Source organism: Miniopterus natalensis, chromosome 2 (genome assembly GCF_054644295.1).
Source record: "Miniopterus natalensis isolate mMinNat1 chromosome 2, mMinNat1.hap1, whole genome shotgun sequence".
NCBI classification, from domain to species: domain Eukaryota; kingdom Metazoa; phylum Chordata; class Mammalia; order Chiroptera; family Miniopteridae; genus Miniopterus; species Miniopterus natalensis.
Genome location: NC_142082.1, coordinates 59318916 through 59340322, shown reverse-complemented (window position 1 = coordinate 59340322; position 21407 = coordinate 59318916). Strand labels below are relative to the sequence as shown.

General features: G+C 34.0%; 1 protein-coding gene across 3 annotated transcripts in view; it reads right to left on the bottom strand.

Annotated features, from left to right (window-relative positions):
* The window catches only part of PCDH9 (protocadherin 9), an 839859-nt gene that overhangs the window by 274068 nt on the left and 544384 nt on the right, over window positions 1–21407 (bottom strand). The gene's annotated exons all lie outside the window — the stretch shown is intronic.

The following is a 21407-nucleotide window of genomic DNA, read 5'->3' as shown; positions in this document are numbered from 1 at the left end:
TTTGGAAATATTTAGAACACCCAAGCTCTTAGTATATCACTCAGTGGGTTACTTTCACAGTGTTTGCCAACTAATGAAAGCTATTAAATAAAATATTAATATTTGGTTTAGGTTTGCAACTACTATTACTTCTTGAAAAATAAGTATATTAAACATCATCAACAATTTTTTACAATGAACTATCATTTAAATTATGTTAATGCTGGCAATTTAATTATATGAATGTTCTATATATGCCAGATGAAAAAAATGCCAGAAACGAACTTTTAAACTTCAATTTTTTGTGTTTGATTTTGTTTGTAATATAATTTTATTACAGAGGATTTTCAGGATTGGGTTCCAATTTCAATGTTTAACACTGATAAGCCTCCTGATTAATATGATGTTATGCTTACAAAAATGCCCCATTACCTCAATTATAGCACTTTTCAAATTAAGACCATATCTCATTTATATTTCCTTCCCCAGTTACATATAAGCCCTCAGCAAATTTTAAATCAATAAAAGCACAAATGAGTGAGTGAAATACGCACTCCAGAAACAGAATGAAAGAGCTCCCCTGCATCTAATTACTCTCAATGGGTTTATTAGAACAATAGACCAATACAGAACTAAAATAAATATACTGTGCAGGTTTCTAAAATGATTTGAATTCCAAAATCTTCAAAATCAACTATAAAGATTGGTGATCAAAACCACAGATTTACAACTCATTGCCAGGCAATTCAAAGACAAAATATTTTAGTATCACAGAATCTACTGTGGAATTGTCTAGCAGTTGGTATTATCAATTTTTAACTGTTGTGGTTTTTTTTTCTAGAACACAAAAAAACTGCATTTTACTCTGCTTATAGTGTTTCTGGTAGATCATTTTTTTATGTTTCTAATAAGCTGACAAAAGATAAATAAAAACTAAAAGCATTTCAAGCAATTCTGTAATTACATATTTTTTTGAACATTTTGTTTAGGTGTATGATAATCTACTTAATTGCCCTCTACTAGTAATTAGGAGTTGGGCCTGTTACATATTCCACAAAAACAGAGTATTACATTGTCATATCTATTTTATGAATAGTAATTATGGATATCGGAATAGACATTAGAATCAGAATTTATGCCTGAATTCTTTCTTAGTGTTCAAGAAAACACATGTATAACATTTTTGACAAATAAGTTAAAAGTGTGTGTGTTTTTAAGGAAACTTACACCATATTGTAATTGTTTGTTTGTTTTTTCTCTAGATTTATGCATTAAGACAGAAATTACATGCAGGTCCCAGGGAGCACTCTAATTTACTAAAGAACACTTAACCTTAAGATTTTTTTCATGTTTCTTTTTAAAAGTGTTATACAGTCCAAAGTTGTGAGAAAGAGAGAGAAACTAACTATATAGTGCCATTTTCAGAGGTTTTCATAGACAAATTAAACACATCTTTCCCAGGGGAACAACTAGGATTCATTTGTACACTTCTTTGAAGTCATATTACAGACAATATTTATTTATATTTTAATGCCTTTTAAATCAGCTTACAATATCTTATTCACATAGCACATATGTCACATAGAGGATTATATTCTTTAGTTGATAACTCTGTGCTGGATATAATGACTTCTAGATTTTTTTTCTAACAATAGAAAGAATTTTGAGAGGTATTCTTTGCCAAAGATATTGGTGCCTTTTGTCTGTCTTTAAAAAATAGGTATTTAACTTTCCTCAATGTCTTATACAGATCTTCTTAAAATGTGTTTTTGTTTATTATTTAAAACACAGACACACATACACCCACATGCACAAACATACACCCCACCCTCCAGAGAACGTTTGCTAGAGAATGACATTAACTACTTATATATAATTTGTTGGTTAATTTAATTAATGCAGACATTTAAAAAAGGTATTAGTTTCACTGGGTAACTGTGAAATTGACTTCCTTTTATTTGTTGGGTGAGAAAAGAGTTAAATAATTATGCCACAGATCTATTATCACTGTAATTGAACAAACTGATACTAATTCTCTCTCAAGGTTCTGTCATCATTGCATCATTAGTGTCACAATTAAATCAACTCAGATAACCTATGGTGCATGTTATTTGCATTGACATTTTCTCAGAAGGTTGTTTTACCAGATAGAAATACTCAAAGAGCACATTCAAGAAAATAAGTCAAATAAGTTTAACAAGGAAAGTAGACTTAAAAAATTTTCTTAAGACTAATGCTTACTTTAGTGCTTGTAGTGACTGTGCACAGACTATTAAGCATGTAGAGAATCCAATAGCACTCAGTTAATTAGAGAGAGGTTAGCTGCCTTTTAACACGGATAATATGGCTGTGATAACCATAAAGATGATTATAACTTTTTCATTTAAAATTGTTTTGAATTTAAGAAAGTATAATTCCTTGGATGTACTCAGCATCAATTTTAAAATTATAAATATCCTTGCATATACTATCTAAGAGATTTCTTCCATGTACATTGTGATATATTAGTCACTGAGAAATTGTTCAATGTATTTAATGTACATCCAATAAATTTTCATTGAAATATATTACTAAACATGCATTTACAATTTGTACACTGAAATTCATACACATGGCTTTGACTATTTGAGCTTTAATTAAGGTAGTTTCATTATTAGAAACAGGCAACTTTTCACCACTTTTGTATTCCATGTTTAGATTGTGTCACTTACTCTAAGTGAAAGAGTTTTTTAAAAAAAAGTTTGGCATGTTTCTGGTGACCCAACTATCTTTTGAAGGTTTTTACATTTTAGTTGCTCTCGTTATTTAAAATTTTGTTATCTAATTATGCAGTTCAAAGTCAGTGGAAATATGCATGAAATACCACGCAAACCATAAGAACATAACATCATGATATATGCTTGTTCAATTAAATTTAGGTGTGGGGTTTTTTATTCCACTGATGCTCTTTTTGTTTCCCTTTTTTCTACTGATTACTGATTTTTCTTTGATAAAATTCTTTTTAATTATATGTGGCTGTTCCTGTGTATTCTCTTTTCATTTATTATGGACAGTTTGGCTCTTCTTCTAAATATAAATATAGCTTTTATGATATAATTTATATTTTCTGTTATCACATTTATATTCCAAAATATAGTTCCTCAAAGTGAGCACTCAACCTTGGCCCATTCTTGCTCACTCTCAGACTCCCCTTTCTCTGGCACTTTGTTATTTTATGTTCTCTTTGGCTCTGTCAGCTACTCTTTCTGTAGCTCAGAGTTCTTCTGCATGCTTCAAAGGAAGAGATTCTTTTTCAGGCTGAAATCTATGTTTTTCCAATGCACCTAACTGGACATATGATTTTTTATACTGTGATCTCTTTTTTTTCTGGAATAGAATATTCTAAAAGAAATTTAAATGTGTGTTTAGATAAATAGTTATATAGGTGCATATTTATTTTCATCAATTCATTGTAGTAATAGGATAAAATATTTTATTCAATCTATTTGTGCTACCTAAATGCAAAAAAGAAATATGATTCCATGAAAATTATTATTATTATACATTACTAATTATGCATGTATTTTCATCCAAAATTAGCATATCTCTCCTAATTAATATGAATCTAAAGAAGTGTTAAAGACTAGTTGGATAATTGATTTATTCTTACATGATTACCAAAACTTTTAACCCAGTGATACTATAAACATAATTTTTCTCTTTAATACTCACCCAAGGATATTTTTTCAATTGCGTTTCAGAGGGAGTGGAAGGGAGGGGGAGACGAGACAGAAACATAGATGTAAGAGACACATCAATTGGTTACCTCCCCTACATGCCCCAACTGGGGCAGGGAGATTGAGCCTGCAGCTGAGATATGTGCCCTTGACTGGAATTAAACCCAAGACACCTCAGTCCACTGGATGACTCTCTAACCACTGAACCAAAACAGCTCAGGCTATAAACATAATTTTTAAAAACTATTAACAGAGGCTATTTTCCATAATGAGAAATAAGCATAGGCTTAAAATATAAAATTTAAATGTATAGAATAGAATGATAAATTCCTTCTCAATCTCATCATTCAATGGAAACCAATCATTAGCAATAGGTTTTTCAAGTAGTATTCCATGCACAATTTTCCCCCAATGATTTCTCTGCTGGTAGGGCAGCAACTGCATTGCTTTCCATAGTATCTTCTGATTTAATACTTGCTTTTCAGAAAGGCTGCAAAGTTTCAACTAGATGAGGTAGTCACATACTAATCAAACTGTCACATTTACTTGGTTTCTGGGTGTTAGGAAAAAGTGAGGTATCAGAATCATTGAGATTTATAGTAAATTTTAAAATACTATTATATCTGAAATTTCTTATATTAATGAAATAATATTAATTACTAGAAAATTATGGTGTATCAAATATATCATCCATCCACATTTACCACAACTGGCACACATATACATGTATGAATTGGAGTTGTTAGTAGATTCTTTTTTATATTTTCTAAATTTTGGACTAAATACTTGACCAAAATAATATTTGTATTGGAACTGACCGAAGATATACTGTCCTAGGACAAACTCACTGAATTTATGAAGAAGATGCATTTGGTAGTAATGAAAATCAACACGTAATATCTATATACCTCTTATTTTATACAGAAAACTCTTATTCCTGTGATATTATATAGTGTTGAATACAAAGGTTAAGAATTGAAGTTCTGAAAGAAAGACACAAAAGAAAACGACAAAAGAGAAAATACTAAAGTGCAACATATGTCGTTTACAAGCAGCTCTTACAAATGTTGAATGGAATAATAAAGCCTAATCTATATTTAAAAGTTATTGTCTGCTTTGGCTCCTGCTCTGTCCCTTTCAGCTTTCAGCTAAACAGTAAATGAAGTATCCACATGGCAGACTATTCAGCAGAGTTGGCACTCTGATTATTTATTTAACAGTTTTATTTATTTATTAGTTTTGCCAGATGAATAAACATGTTTTCCATACATTTTTATCTTAATAGACTTGATGATGCAAAGACAATATTATACAATGGCATGTGTGGCTCAAACAATTGCAGTTTCTCTTCGGCAATTCCCAGTGTTGGATAGAAGCGTTCATTTATGTGCTAGGGCCATTTTTTTCTCCCCAATAACAACATTGACTGACTTCCCTTTTCAAGTGCAATTCTTTATTCTGGATAACAGGGGCATCCACCTCCTCCCTGGTCTGCTAAGATTTGCAGGACATAAAACGTAGTTTGGGGGAGAGAAATGGAAATCAAAGGGCTGCCTTCAGCATTCATGCAGCTCTTTAAGCTGCAGGCAGCCTTTTCATCTATCAATGGTGCTTAGGATTAGAGCTTGCAGAGGAACCAGACTCACCTACTTACTTATTTTTCTCACACAAAATCAGACTTAGGAGGACAGTCCATGAGAACAAATAGTTAGTTCACTGCCTCTGGCCCAGACGGTCACTGCAACATTTTTTTGTGCTTCCATTAGTAGTAGGAAAACTGTATGTGTTTTCCTCCTTAATATATGTCAATACCTAATAGGAGTATAATTGCAGTGAGTACTTTTCATATTTATTCATCCAAGTTTTCAAGACATATTTATTCATTGCCTTCTGAGTAGTAGGCATTGTTCTAAGCACTAGAGATACAGCATTGAGCAAAACTTCTCATGGAGCTTCCATTCTAACAGGAGAAGCTCATAAATCTGTTAGATGGCAACAAGTGCTTGGCAAATTGTGTTCAAGGGGATAGTACCGGAATTCTGGGGTAAAATCTGCTTGCTTCTGTAGGAAGGTAAGATAAATTAGTACAACATTTCTGCTTTTATTGGAATGGTGGTCCCGATCTGTGTGCAACTAGTATTATGGAAAAAAATGAGTAATAACAAAGCATAATCAACATTTTCTACTTTGTATTAAGTATGCAGATAAAATTGAAGGTTCCCAGTAAAATTTGAACATCAGATAATCATAAGTATTGCTTTAGTATAAGCATGCCCTAGATTATTCATGGTATATAAAAAGTATTTATTGTTTATCTGGAATTCAAATTTAACCGAGTGTCCTGTATTTTTACTTGCTAAGACTGGCAACCCTAACTAGGTGGAATCTTTTTTCTAAGTAGGCCATCCTAGCCTCAGTATCAGCCATTCTCTTTTATCTGAAGTTTAAAAATTAATAACAAATCATCTAAACATTACTTATACAAAAGTTAAAAAGAAAATCAGAGCTATTGTCACAGAGAAGTAGGGCAGGAAGGACTGGATAAAAGAAAGTGAAAAAATTCGCTAAAGAACATATATGCATAGCCCACTGACACAGGCAAGAGTGTGGCGACGGCCAGAGGGAGGAGGTGGCAGGGTCTAGGTGGAGGTGAGCAAAGAGGGGAAAAATGGGGAGATCTGTAATAGTGCCAAAAAAAAATTCAGATCCATGGTGTTAATGTTTCTTACAACCTACACATTTATGTTAAAGTCACTGTTATACTAAAATTGTTGTGGCCCTTTAGTGTTGTGTGATATAAAGACAAAATCCTTTACTTGATGATCAATCTGAGACTGCAGAGTTTACTGATACTCAAGTCAAAAATTGACTGGTTTTCAATGGATCCGTAAAAACACTAAATATCCCTACTAAAAAAACTATTTGCTAAATATAAGAATATTAAGACTTAAAACAAAACATTGGTTGAGGAGTGTCTTGAGGAAGCAGTTCATCTAGTAGTTGAAAGCTAAATTTAAGATCCTACCCTCCACTCATCAGCATGGTGACCTTGAGGTAATTACAAGTGAATTTAAGCCTCACATTTTTGGTTGTTTGGTTGTCTGTCTGTTTGTTTATGGATAAATAATATTTAATTCATAAGGTTGTAATGAGTAGAGAATGATTTCAGTCAGGGAACAATTTATCACAGTGCCTAGCACATTGTAAGTACTCAATAAATAGTAAACATTATTATTAAAATCCAAGCTGTTACAAATTTTGCAGTGTCTTGTACATTTACTTCATTCAACGTGGTGGTAAATCACAGTTCTTGGAGAGAAAAAAATTATAAGCTCCCTCCAAATTAAACTACTCATCATAAAGGCAAAATAAAGTCTACTCCGACCTAACATACAGCAGTCCCTGCTTGTCAGTGGTTTCACTTTCCTCCGTTTCAGTTACCCACATTCAACTGTGCTCTGAAATGATTACATTGAAAATTCCAGAAATAAACAATTCATAAGTTTTAAATTGTGCGCTGTTCTAAGGAGCATGATGAGAAATCTTGTCATTCCGCTCTGTCCCTCTTGGATGTGAATCACGCCTTTGTCCAGCATATACACATTTTATACCCTGCCAGCCCCGAAAGCTGAAGAGCACTGATGCTGGCAATCTAAATATGCCAAAGAGGAGCCATGAAGGGTCTGCATGTATGGGAGGCCCCCCTTATCTTCCAAGAAGAGGGTGGGTAATGCATACAGCTGGATATGCTGGACGACGGGTAAGTCCCATCCTGAGTGGGAAGGAGCAGGGGAACAGGAGATTTTATCACACTACTCAGAATGGCATGCAAGTTAAAACTTATGAATTGTTCATTTCTGGAATTTTCCAATTAATAGTTTCGGACTGCCTTTGACCATGGGTCATTAAAACCGAGAAAAGTGAAACCGCAAATAAGAGGAACTATGATATAGAAGAAAACTTAGTACATATGTGTAGGGTTTGGTACTATCCACAGTTTCAGGCATTCACTGGGCTTCTTGTAATGTGTCCCCGAGGATAGTGGGGGACTACTGTACAGCACTTACCAAAGTCATTTTAAATTTCTGTGCTGTTCTAATTAATATTGTCACATAAAGACATCTTCCATTCCTATATATTTTTAAAGTACCAATGAATCATTCTCAAAATTTATTTGATTGGACTGATTATAGGCAAATAAGTCTAAAACCTAAACATCTGCTCAAAGAAATACTATACACTACTATAAAGTAGTAAATTTTTCAAATCAGTATGTCTAAGTCATAATCAAAATTACTGAAGAAGTTTTCCAGGAAAGGAACTGACAATTTGTGTAACTACTTAATATTTTACTTATTATGTTACTGCCTATTTTATGTAATCATCTTTTTCCACAGAAAGCATGAATAAAATGAGTACTAAGTAGACAAAGCAAATGAAATGTAGCACATGTTTAAAATCCTTCTTTAAACATCCTGCAATGCAATAAGCATTCAGTAAAAATAAGTAAATATATAAATGAATAAATAAGTGAAAATTTTAAAGTAAATAAAATGATTTTTGAAATAAATGAAAATGTTAGAATGAAAGAATGAATCAATGAGTGGAGTGTGGAAAAAAGAAACTTGCTTCTTTGGGAACAGCCTCAGTCAGAGGGTCCTTCATAACTGTATGTTTTGACATATTTGTCTTCTAAAACACAAGACAGATATAGAAGTAGGGGTATATATAAAAGGTGATTACAATATTTCATTAAAACTATAAGCTAGATGCCTACAACTGATCATAAAGAGTTTACATAGTATCATTAGGTTTAAGGCTAAACTCTCAGACCTAGCTGGTTGCTCAGTGGTTAGAGCTTCAGCCCACAGACTGAAAGGTCCCGGGTTTGATTCCTGGTCAAGGGCATGTACCTTGGTTGCAGGCTTGATTCCGGACCCTGGTCGGGGCCCACGTGGCAGGCAACCAACGGATGTGTCTCTCTCACATGGATGTTTCTCTCTCTCTCTTTCTCCCTTCCACGCTCTCTGAAAAACAGTGGGGGGGAAAATGACTAAATTTGCCATTTACTGTGTTATATATATAAGCTGCTCTTATTGCGCGGGTAAAACATTCTAAATCTAAAACTTCAAGGAGCCCATACTGATTTTTTAAAAATATGTTCATTGATTTCAGAGACAGCAAGGGAGTGGGAGAGATAGAAACATCAATTATGAGAGAGAATCATCAATCAGCTGCCTCCTGCAGGCCCCCTACTGGGGATCAAGCCCCAAACCCTGGCATGTCCCCTGACTGGGAATCGAACCATGACCTCCAGGTTCATGGGTTGACACTCAAACACTGAGCCACACTGGCTGGGCCTGATTTTTTTAATAATTAAAAATTCTCACATATTTGCAATCTCAAACATTTCTTCTAAATAAACGTTGCAGGAGAACAAGACACCCAGATTGAGTATTTTAAAAGTTCCTTCCTTTTTTCGTTACTAGTGGAGAGAGACAGCATTATAGTTAACGTTTTGTTCCAGCTGCTTGGAATAAGATGAGTCACATCGTTCACACAAACCTCCAATTCCCCAAACTAATAGTGCTTAGGAAAGAGGCAAAGGGAATAGACAGAGTTTGAACCTCACCCTAAAGGCTAATAGAAGCTAGTTCTGTCAAATGCCTCCAAGCAGGAGATACCCTGAGCTACACTGAGGCCCAGAATGAACCCGGGGGACTCTTTAGGCGTGCTGCTCTACTTGACCCACACATCGCCATAGGACAAAAATGGAAGTCACAGTTCCTAAAGTATTTGGGACAAAAAAAAAGGAAGTCATAGTTTCTAAAATATTTGGGAAATTGATTAAAGATATTTGGATCAAAATCAGCATCTTGAATTGTAAGAGTAGGAAAAGCTTATCAGTCAGTAAGAAAAGCTGAAAGAGGGTGATCACTATAGAATATAACCTTGAATTGAAGCACAGGGATTAGCTGAGGACCCCTCAAGGTCTCCTTTACTTCGCTGCCTTATCATTGCATGCAGACCCCAACTGGGTGTGTGGGGAATTTTCAAATGTGTATCAGTAGTGCTGTGAGTGGGTGATGGGCTGTTGAGGGGGAGCACATTGTAGCTAAGGCCAAAGACGATGGAAATGCTTAGTCATGGAGAAAAGAAACACTCTATTCCTCTTCTGAGTTGGGAACCCACTTTCACTTCATTTAAAAATGTATATGCCTAATAAAAAGAGCCCTGAAAAAAATATTCCAATGAGGTACCACTTTTCCTGTGATAGTATGATACCTTTCCTAAGCCATGGCTTATTGTTTTGTGAGGTCCCTAAATCTAGTTTTGGTCTCCAATATAGTTTCACAATTGTCACACTGTGTTTAGTCTGACTGCTCCTTAAAAGACATAAAATATAACGTACCCCCTTCCCTGACTAAAGCAATTTTTTTTTTAATTTATGGAATATTTTTAAAGCTAGTTTCAGTTTTATTTTATTGTAATGTGAAAGGTTTTCCTTTTGAATGTGCAGGAATGATAAAATACCTGTTTATGTCAAAACACAAAAGCATGAAAAAAATCAATGAACCAGTGCCTGCACTTTAGGAAGTTTATGGTTTAATTCTTTCCTTCCAAGAAACATTTAAATCAAAATTATTATTATGTTATTTTTAACTGTGCTCTTGATTTGCAGAGATCAACTGACAAATTTGCCCAAAATACAGCATATTGCTATCTGTTTGCAGATCTGACTGTGAGTGAGGTTATTACTAATTACAAAGAAATAAAGTTGTTTTCTAGCTAATTAGTAGGAATAAATCTGTAAAGGTTCAAAATTCAAGTGAAGATTAGGAGTCTGGAATAATATAAGACTTTCATTAGTATTACTCATATATAAATAAATTCTCAGCAGTTAATCTTATGCGTAGATTATTGGGTTGATCCTATAGAAATAATAAATTTCCTCTACATTATTATTCAAAAGTTCTTTTTAGACTAAGTCTATGTAACATTTCAAACAACTAGAGCTAAATCATACAATTTTTAGGAACAAAGTGTGAGTGTCTGTGCAAGTAAAGTGAAATGCAGAGCTAAAATATTATCCTGATGATTTAAGATACTCTATAAAAAACAATATCTGATTTTCCTTAACTAGCCAGCAAGAAATTGGAATTCAGGGACAATAGATCCCACGTTTTGATTCTTGTATACTTGTTATGAGGACAGAATTGAAGCCAAAGAGTTTGCTGCGATAATTGTGTAGTTTGACTTAATTCTTAAAATAATACTAACATAAGTGAAGGCGAACTATGAGCTTAAAACTATTGTAAGTGAGTTGCATGCGTTAACCTGCAATTGTGCAGGCCTACGAGGTAAACTGTCTTGTGCTCATCCCACGTTACTGACGAGGTCATTGGGACAGTAACCCTTTCCAAAGCCCTGCACTGGCAAACGGAGGGGGCACGGATTAGGCTCGGTCTGTCCAGCTCCACAGCAACTAACCACTACACGCATTTCCTCTCAGCAACTTGAAAGGGCTTAAAAATGTGTTCTGTGTATTCTAGGTGGACATATTTACTAGGATATGCCTTAAAATACTAGGATAAGCCTTAGAATATGGAAACAAATTTAAGCACTTCCTTTCTCCATCCCCTTCTTCCCAATACCTTCCTCCCATGTTGACATAGTTCCTTTGGAATTGGTTAGAGCCTAAGAATTATAGATTACGTCTTGAATGCAAAGAAAGTATGCAAAAGTCAATTAATATGTAAAGAATCCTAAAAATATGACATAGCAAAAGCATCCTTAAACCAAAACATGATGAATCAAAACTTTAATCAGAATTTCTCTGTTTGCAACCATCAGTAAAATACCAATATAAAAGTTACCATTCCACAATGGAACAGAGCATTTATCCTGTGGAATATAAGCAGAAACTGAACTTGTATATGTTGAAGTGTGATTATTCTCTGATATGGAAATAACTATACTAGAAACTGATGCCTTTTCAAAGAAATAATGTCTCTACATGAGTCAGTGTCACAGGACTAACTCTAAGGTGACTAATCACTGCTCTGAATTTTAACCGTAATTAAATGTATGCCATGGGTAGATTTCCTCATAATGCTGGAATTTTATATGAATTTTAAATTTAATTTTAATTCAACACCATATTTTTAGAGTAGAGTTGTCAGTTTTAGAAAAAAATAAAATACAGGTTGGCTGCTTAAATTTGAATTTAATGAGTATTTTTTTTAACCTAAGTATGCCCCAAATACTGCAATAGTCCATATTAGACCAAAGAATGTTATTGTTTATATGAAAGTCAAAGTTAATTGATCATCCTGTATTTTATATGGGAACCTTATTTTTGAGCTATTAAAATTTAGCACCCATGTATATGTTAGTCACACTCATCTGAATAATTGTCTATCATTTGTCAGAAATGTGTGTCAGTATAGCATTAGGGTAAATTTAGGACATTTTAGACAAACATCTATGGCTTCTTCAAATACTTCAAGTTGTTTAAAAAAACCTAGATAATTTATTTTCATATATTTAGATAAAATAAAGATATTAGTATGATTTTATGAGTACATGTCCATTACAATTTGTAATTTATTTTCATGTTTTCCTAGTGCAATGGTTTTAAAAAAAGAAATCTTTAATTTTATACTTCTCAGAGTTATTGAAATTACTAAGTTCCTTATTTTTAGATATGGCTACTGATTTGCATATCTATCCATCACTTGTAATGCTCTCAAGTTATTAAGAAAGGTATACAAAGAATTGTTTTTTTCTCCTCTACAACAGACCACCCAATCTAGGGTAAAGTAATGCTATTCTGCTTTATGGATTCTTAAAAAAATGAATCACATGACCATGCAGCTATGGAAATATGATTCCATGCAGCACACCAATGAAAGCTGACATTACCCTAACTTTACACTAGGAGGCGCATTGTTCCTACATATCCATCTGTAATAGTAAACACTATTCATGACCTCTTAAGTTCAATTGCAAGAAAATATTACTAACAACTTTAAATATTTATAACAATCGAGTACTCAAAGTGAATTCTTTTGGGGGATTAAAGTCATACTTGAAGTTTATGAGATCTAAAACTTTCCAGCAGAGAAAGCTTGTGCTCCTGCAGGTTTTATCGCCATTTTTAACTACTTTCAGTAAAAAATATATATATATAAAATCATCTCATTGTAGTTCTCTCAAAAATAAAATAATACAACATAAAGTGCTTTGTTATTAACTAATCTAATAAATACTTTAAAATCATAAAGCAAACAAAATTTATTTAAAGTAAAACAATAAAGATATTGGAAAATAAAAACGCTTTATTGGTTTTTTTTTTTATTAGTCTTAAGTAAACTGTGACATTGTGAAGCCATCCATCAAATATGATAAATATGACAAAATAGTCACAAAAATGAACGTAAAATGTAAAGCTTTTAGAATGTGAAACTTAATACCTTGTTATAATTTCTTTATATGTATAACAATAATTTTACATTTAAAAGTTCACTACGGTAATTTTTAAAACTTGATTGGAAACATCTTAAGAAATAATTAAGATACATGTTTTGCTTTTTTGCACCTTTTCACTATCTATATATAATAATAATAATTTTTAAAATGACATATCTAAACCTAGCCTGCATTCTGTGTCAACAGCCCTGTGGCCCCAAGGTCAATGAGGTCATATGTTATTTTGACTCCACAGTCTGTGTTCTTAATCACAATTCCACATTTCCTCCATCCTTAAATACGTACACAATTTATACTCCCCGGAGCTTTCAAATCTATTTTTAATTCTACCTTAATTTGTGGTCTCTGCTTTTATTCTGCTCTATCCTAATCTTTGACTGCTATAAATGTTAAGGTTTGTCATAATTTATTTCTTGGACTCCTTGTCTCTCTACAAAATTATCACATTTACTCCTAGAATTTCATCACCTTCTATGTTCTCAGTTTCCAAATTTCCAGTACAGAATCGAATTTTCAGTTCCCAGATAACCTTGTCCAGCAGCTCAGACTTAAAAAAAAAAAAGTTAATTGTAACCTTTTCTTCTTATATTCTCTAATTTATTTAAATGTGTGATTTTCCAGTAAGCCTAACAAACTAAAATCTTGGAAATACCATCAAGTCTTCCCTTCCCTTTTCCTGCTTCATTACAGTTGATCCTACCCTCCCCAGAATTCAAAATCTGGTTTCAACTTATCTCATAAACCCTTCTTATTTATTGTGAACTGTTTCATGTCAACCAGTTTTTCATATCTAGTACATTTCAGGCACTGTGCTAGATGATAGCTTATATCAAATAACTGTAGTTTTATGACAATATTATCATAGATATTAATAGCCCCATTTTGGAGGTTGGGAACCTGAGACCAAGTGGTAAAACTAAGTATACCTGCATGTGCTACAGAGATAGTGATCTATTAGCTACTTGCTCAACTGGACTTGACCTTTTATAGCACCAAGAGGCAAACAGGCACACACACAGGCACACACACACACGCACACACACTTTATTTACTTAGTTTCTACCCATGCAATGCAATTTGTTTAAAGTGTCATTTTATAGAATCTTTATGTACTCCTTATTCAAAACTTATTCTATTCTAACACCCACTATATATATATATATATATATCTTTATTGATTTCAGAGAGAAGAAGGAAAAGGGAGAGAGAGAGAAACATCAATGATGAGAGAGAGAGTCATTGATCGGCTGCCTCCTGCAGGCCCCTGAATGGGGATCGAGCCCGCAACCTGGGAAATGTTCCCTGACAGGGAATCGAACTGCGATCTCCTGGATCATAGATTGATGCTCAACTGCTGAGCCATGCCACTGGACTTCTAACACCCACTTTTTAATATACATATCATTAGCATTTATTCTAGGTCATTAATATTACTGGTAATATTACTGGTATATTTTCTCTTACAAAATTCAACATTTCTCTTTATTTTTGTTTGTGTTTTTCCCTTCTTCTTTCTATGGTCTATAAAATGCTCTTAGTAATGCCCATAGAGAAAGAAAAAAACTGCAAAACAACTTCAGGAACTTCCCAAATTCCTGAATTTCCTAAAAAACTACTCATGGATTTCTGCATTTTTTATAAGTTTAGGAAGTCTTGGATTAGATGTCTGTTCCCAGAACCTACCATAGTGCCTGATACATAGTAGCCTCTACATGACAGGACAGAACTAATAGATAAATGAATAGATGAGTGAATTATGGAAAAGTAAAGTGAAAAAAGGACCTTAAACAAAAGTTCATGAATACTAAGATGTATCAGAATGACTGTCATATAAATTGTGGTCCCTCACGGTCCCCACTTGCTGGTGTTCATGACTATATGTATCCCTTTCGTTTTAATGTGGACAGGACTCAAGACTTGCCTCTAACCAACAGGACATGCCAATATTAATTAAATGTACTCCCACGATTACATTAAATTATATAAAATTCTATGTTGCTATAAACTCACTGTTTCTAACTGGTTTTGAAGTAAGCAGTCATGTTGGGAGGCATATGTGGCTGGCATTTTAGGGTGGCCTCTAGTTGCTAAGAGCAGCCTCTAGCTGATAACCAGGAAGATGCTGGGGCTCCCAGACTTATAAGTGCAGGGAAATAAATTCTAACAATCTGGAAAATCATGGAAGTAAATTGTTCCAGAGGTTAGCCTGTAGATAAGACTGCAACCTGGCTGATACCCTTATTGCAGGCCTTTGAGATCCTGAGCGGAGGCCTCAGCCAATTAAGCTCAGACTCCTGTTGTTTTTTTTTTAAATCCTCACCTACCCACCCGGCCGGGCGTGGCTCAGCGGTTGAGCGTCGACCTAGGATCCAGGCGATCGGGGTTCGATTCCAGGTCAGGGCACATGCCCAGGTTGTGGGCTCGATCAATGACTCTCTCATCATTGATGTTTCTATCTCTCTCTCTCCCTCTCCTTCCCTCTCTCTGAAATCAATAAAGATATATTTAAAAATAAATAATAAATAAATCCTCACCTACCCAAGGATATATAATTTTATTTGATATTTTAGGGGGGGGAAGGAGAGAGAGAGAGAGAGGCATCTATCAGTTGCCTCCTGTATTCACCTGACCAGGGATCCAACCCACAACCTAGGTATGTGCCCTGATGGGGAATCAAACCGGCAACCTTTTGGTGTAGGGGGTGAGGTTCTGACCAACTGAGCCAACAAGCCTGGGCCTCAGACTCCCATCTTAAAGAAACTGTGAGATTATGAATGTTGTTGTTTGTTTTAAGGTATTAAATTTGTGCTGATTAGCAATAGAAGATATAGATAGATGATAGATTAGATAGATGATATAGATAGATGATAGATGATAGATAGATGATAGATAGATGATAGATAGATGATAGATAGATTAGATAGACAGATAGACAGATAGACAGATGATAGATAGATGATAGATGATAGATAGACAGATAGATAGATAGATGATAGATAGATGATAGATAGATAGATAGATAGATAGATAGATAGATAGATAGATAGATAGATAGATAGATGATAGATAGATAGATGATAGATAGATAGATGATAGATAGATAGATGATAGATAGATGATAGATAGATGATAGATAGATAGATAGATGATAGATAGATAGATAGATGATAGATAGATAGATAGATTAGATAGATAGATGATAGATAGATAGATAGATAGATAGATAGATAGATAGATAGATAGATAGATAGATGATAGATAGATATAGATAGATAGATGATAGATAGATAGATAGACAGACAGACAGACAGACAGACAGACAGACAGACAGACAGACAGACAGACAGACAGATAGATAGATAGATAGATAGATAGATAGATAGATAGATAGATAGATAGATATAGATAGATGATAGATAGATAGATGATAGATAGATAGATAGATAGATAGATGATAGATAGATGATATAGATAGATAGATGATAGATAGATAGATAGATAGATAGATAGATAGATAGATAGATAGATAGATAGATAGATATAGATAGATAGATAGATGATAGATAGATGATAGATAGATAGATGATAGATAGATATAGATAATGAGATGGGTAGATGTATGATTTATAGTCTAGATGTTTTCAATCTAGAAAATGTATTGTCCTAATTTTGAGGTAAAAATAGTTAACAATATATAAGTTTCAAGATTAGATTTAGAAAAATATTTTTAATAAAGCAAAAAATTAACATCTCACAAGGTCAGATTGTAATTAAGTTATGTGTCTGGTTTCTTATTGCTGAGTTTTGAAATTTTTTTCCTCTTAAACTCAAGTCACAGTAGGATAGAGTGCCTTTTCTCTATACCACTCTCTGAGTAACTCTAGATTTGTTAACTCAGGGCCACCACTGCAAGATCACCCTGAATTGATTACAAAATTCCCAGGGAACACAACAGGTGACGATATAAAACCACTGAACATTTTTATTTGGATTTACATAATTAGCTCAACCCAGGATACTTATAAAAATTATTAACACAGTTCACAAAAATTATTTAATATAATACTGTGCCCCCAAAATCAAATTCGTGTTTTGTTCTCACTATGTTATGGTTAGTGACTTTTTTCCTGCAAGCTAAGATTAGCACGTTTCTTAGGACTGGAATTTGATAGGGTAATTATGTTTTTTCCCTAGTCTTTTAAAATTTCACTAACTTTGTTTTTCACCCCAAAATGAAAGCTTGTCTCTCATGCCCAAATATTTTAAATTCTCAGATTTTCTCAGCATATGTCTTGTGTCTTTAAGAATGACAGGATTAATCTTTAATCTTTAATGTACTTTTTACTTGAGGCAAATATATAAAGAATAATTTTTTCTCTGCTCTGTGTCAGGTGCTTTCCATGTATGTTACATCATTACAAGTAAAAATATAATTTTAAATACATTATTAAAATTTTGGAAAACATAGATAGTGAAAAATAAATCAATACTCCAACCTGAAGATAACCACAGTTAATGTGATGCATTACTTTCCAGTTCTTGTTCATTTTGTTTTTATTTTGATAAAACATGTTTAATTTGTCTGATTGCATTTCCTTGTGTTTGTGAAATACTGATTTATTTATTTAGTCAACAAATAAATACATTTCTGAGCTACTACATGCCAGGTACAGTCACGCATGAAGAATAGAAGGTGAGCAAATAGTCTTCAGATTAGTGGGAGAGACAATTGTCAATCAGATAATCATAAAGATTTTCTAGGAGGAAAAGGTATAAGACACACGGTTAGGACAAAGTGTTCCACTGAAAAGAGCTCTAAATAAAAATCAGCATGTATGAGCTTTATTCTTGACTCACAAACTATGTAACTATATGCAAAGCACTTCCCTTTTTGCCTCTGCGTAAGATAATTCTACTAAAGTCTAAATTTTCGTTAGCCCAATGCCAGAAATACCAGCACAACTAGTTCTTTAACTGGTTCATCTTACTAGCAGATGTTCAACCAACTTATAAATCTTTTTAATATTTTTTCAAAAGATCTTATAAATCTTTTTAATATTCAGTTGCTCAAATTTCCTCTTAAAAATAAGATTAGTGCCACAGAATGTAAAACTCAGTGGCAGAGATGGTTGCACTGAGCTACACCCTGCCCTAAACACATGTACACCGAAGGTAGTTTCTCTGAACAGTAAGAGCAAAAGCTGTGGATGCAGGCACCCCGGCATTCAGTCTGCCCAGACACTTGGTAAGTCGCTTGAGATAAATACATTTTCTGAAATTCAGTTTATTTGTAATACTAACTTACAATGTTGGTGTGAGAACATAAACAATATATTTAAACATTTACTAGCCTTCCTGACCCATACGCAGACCTCAAATATTACTCATGAATATCCTCAGGTTTGAAAACTTTACCAAGCGATTCACACACAGCCCAGGAAGAGTCAGAAGCATATGGCAGACAGGGCTTTAAAAAAGTAAATAAATCTGAAATTTTGCACATTATTAAACAGCAGATAATACTTTAAGCATTTAAAAGAAATACCAGATATAAAAATGACCCTATTCCTGATTCTCAATGGGACAAGATTAATAGTTAATTCTGAATTAGTGGTAATAATAGTGATATTTATGATCTGATCATATAATAGTTTTTATTTGCTTTTATTTGGTAAAATTTTTTAATCAATCTAGTTATATTTGTTAAAAATAACCATCATCAATTGAAAACCCATTACTACTTTCTCAGAATTAATGGTTACATTGAATTTTACATGGAGTGCATGGTCATGTTAATGAGTTCACTTCTTAAGAAAATGTGATTTACTCTGATAATTTTTGAGAATTGATATATTTGAAAAAAAATAGGAACCTTACAGGTGCAATACCTAATAACTCTACAGATAATATAGATCTGTGATTTATACGTAGATAGGGTGATTGCTATCAAATCATGGCTCTTCAAGAATTATCAGACCACAGGCAGAAAACTCCACTAAAGACAAAGAAAACAGTTTAAATCTAAATAGGAAGACTATTACTATTGGAGATTATTGCTTCAATTATGCTGTACCTCACTTCACAAATTTCTCAGAGTTAATTACAAAATGTGAATGAAGAATTTTAAGGTAATATATCATAATAATATCCTAATATGAATTACCATTTAGTTATGAATCTCTTAATATACCTAGGCTATTTAATTAATTCTGTTCTAGACATTTATAAAGGAAGCTAAAATTTTAAGTCCCATTAAGTGTCAAAAATCTGTTAGTCTCCAGGGGTCCTGAGGGCTCCTCCTTTCCTTTTCTCTACCAAGGGGCATTGCTCTGGTTTAACACATTTTATTGCCCGTGATTCTCCTGGGTGAAGTCACTGCGTCGAGGTGAATGTGGAAGTGTGCAGGGTGTTTCAGCCCTTGGGTCTCTTTTTCCATGGGACTAAGTTGGTAAAAAACTCTGGGGACTTCCTGAAGCAGGTTTTAAAGGGATTTTTTTTGGCTTTAGCATCTCTTCTATCTTCTCCCATTTGGAAGCTCGCCGAGCACTATTGCCCAGGTCCAAGTCATTGGGTGAGTAGCTGTACATATTGGATAAAGTTCTGGCTTAGGGAAGCTTAAGTTAATCAGACTTACGTTTAAAATGGTGTCTCCCTATCTGTGTTTTGGCTGAAGCCCAAAAGCAAGAGGAGCCAACTACTTCTCATTGAGAAGGGGTAGTCAGAAACCGGTTTTGAGATCCTTAGCTTAATGCCAACAAGAGATGTTTTAAAATTGGGGAGGGGGAAGCTGGAGACTGGAAAATCAGTTTAGAAAGAACTGTCTTACCTTTCTGACCTCTTCACACAAGCCCAGCAAAGGTCAATTCAATAAACCACTTAGATTTAATGGTGCTTAGACTAATCAAAACCAAGAAATCTTAGGGGAATAGCTGGCCAGCACTCTCAAATGCTGTGTGATTAGATGTTCCCTCTTTGAGTATGGCCTGTTTTCCTGGATATGTGAAGTCAAAAGATGCACTTTTGTTTTCTTTATGAGACCAAGATACAGGATGTGAAAGGTTGAGAACCAGACCTGGTATGGAATTCACTTAGATTTTCCTCAAACATTGGCTAGGGTAGGGAAGAACCTCAGCAGAAAGAAGATGCAAAAATAACTCCACATGCCAATGAGAAGAGAACCACATATCAGAGAAACCTGCAGAGATGGGGGCACAGCCTGGAAAGGGGTATTTCTACAAATGATACAGAGTCAGTTTAAAAATCCTGGAAGTCAGAGAACACTATTGCTGGATTACCATAGCAGGACGAGTTAAGAAAACGCTTTTGTAGTTTTTACCTCCTTAGTATTTCTACTGCAAGCACAGAATTGCCATAATAATTATTCAATTGCACTTTTAATTTTTTAATAAAAGTTAACAAGTCAGTGACATTTTTTTTTATATAATAACATGACTAAAACTTGTATCACACTCATCCAAAATTTCCTCCAAAGGCCAAGAGCCCTCATAGGGCTTCCTTTGAATGGGCAATGATTTCACAGACGGGGTGTGTGTCTGTGGAGAACAAAGGTTCTGCCACGAACATTCCACTCATTCCACTAGTTCAATGTACTAGTTAAAAACAAATCATCCAAAATTGAAATAGAAAAAAGAAGTAAACCCGAAAAATCATTACCACCACATTTCTCAGTTGTTTTAATTCACTGTTGTATCATTTTTTTAAAAAAGTTTTCATTGGAAAACAGCATTCCACAGAACCATTTTTTTCTTATTCATTGATTGTGTTCTAATGAACTGTATTTTATCAATAAAATATTAAGCATTGCGTTTAACATCTTTGACATCAAGCTGTCTGTCAAAAAATGACTTTTTGAAATTATATTTATAGCATTTTTTATTCTTTAGTAGTTTACAAAATAAAGGTGCAACATACAATGTAACAGCCAATTTTAGGTAAGCCCTGGCTTTTTAAATTTTTTTTTTTTCCTGCAATATGAGTGCCTGACTTAAGCTTTGATTTCTGGGGCATCCACTTCAAAGATGTCTGTCTCCAATAAACACATTGTTGCCACATGACTAAATAAAGGGCCAGCTCTCCCACTCCCTGCCAATTGAGGCTTCTTTGTTTTTCAAGAGCTTGGTTGACCATTTGGGCTACCTGCTTGATTACCCTTCCCCTCGGGCCCTACCATCCACCCCAATAAAAGCGCGACTCCAGAAT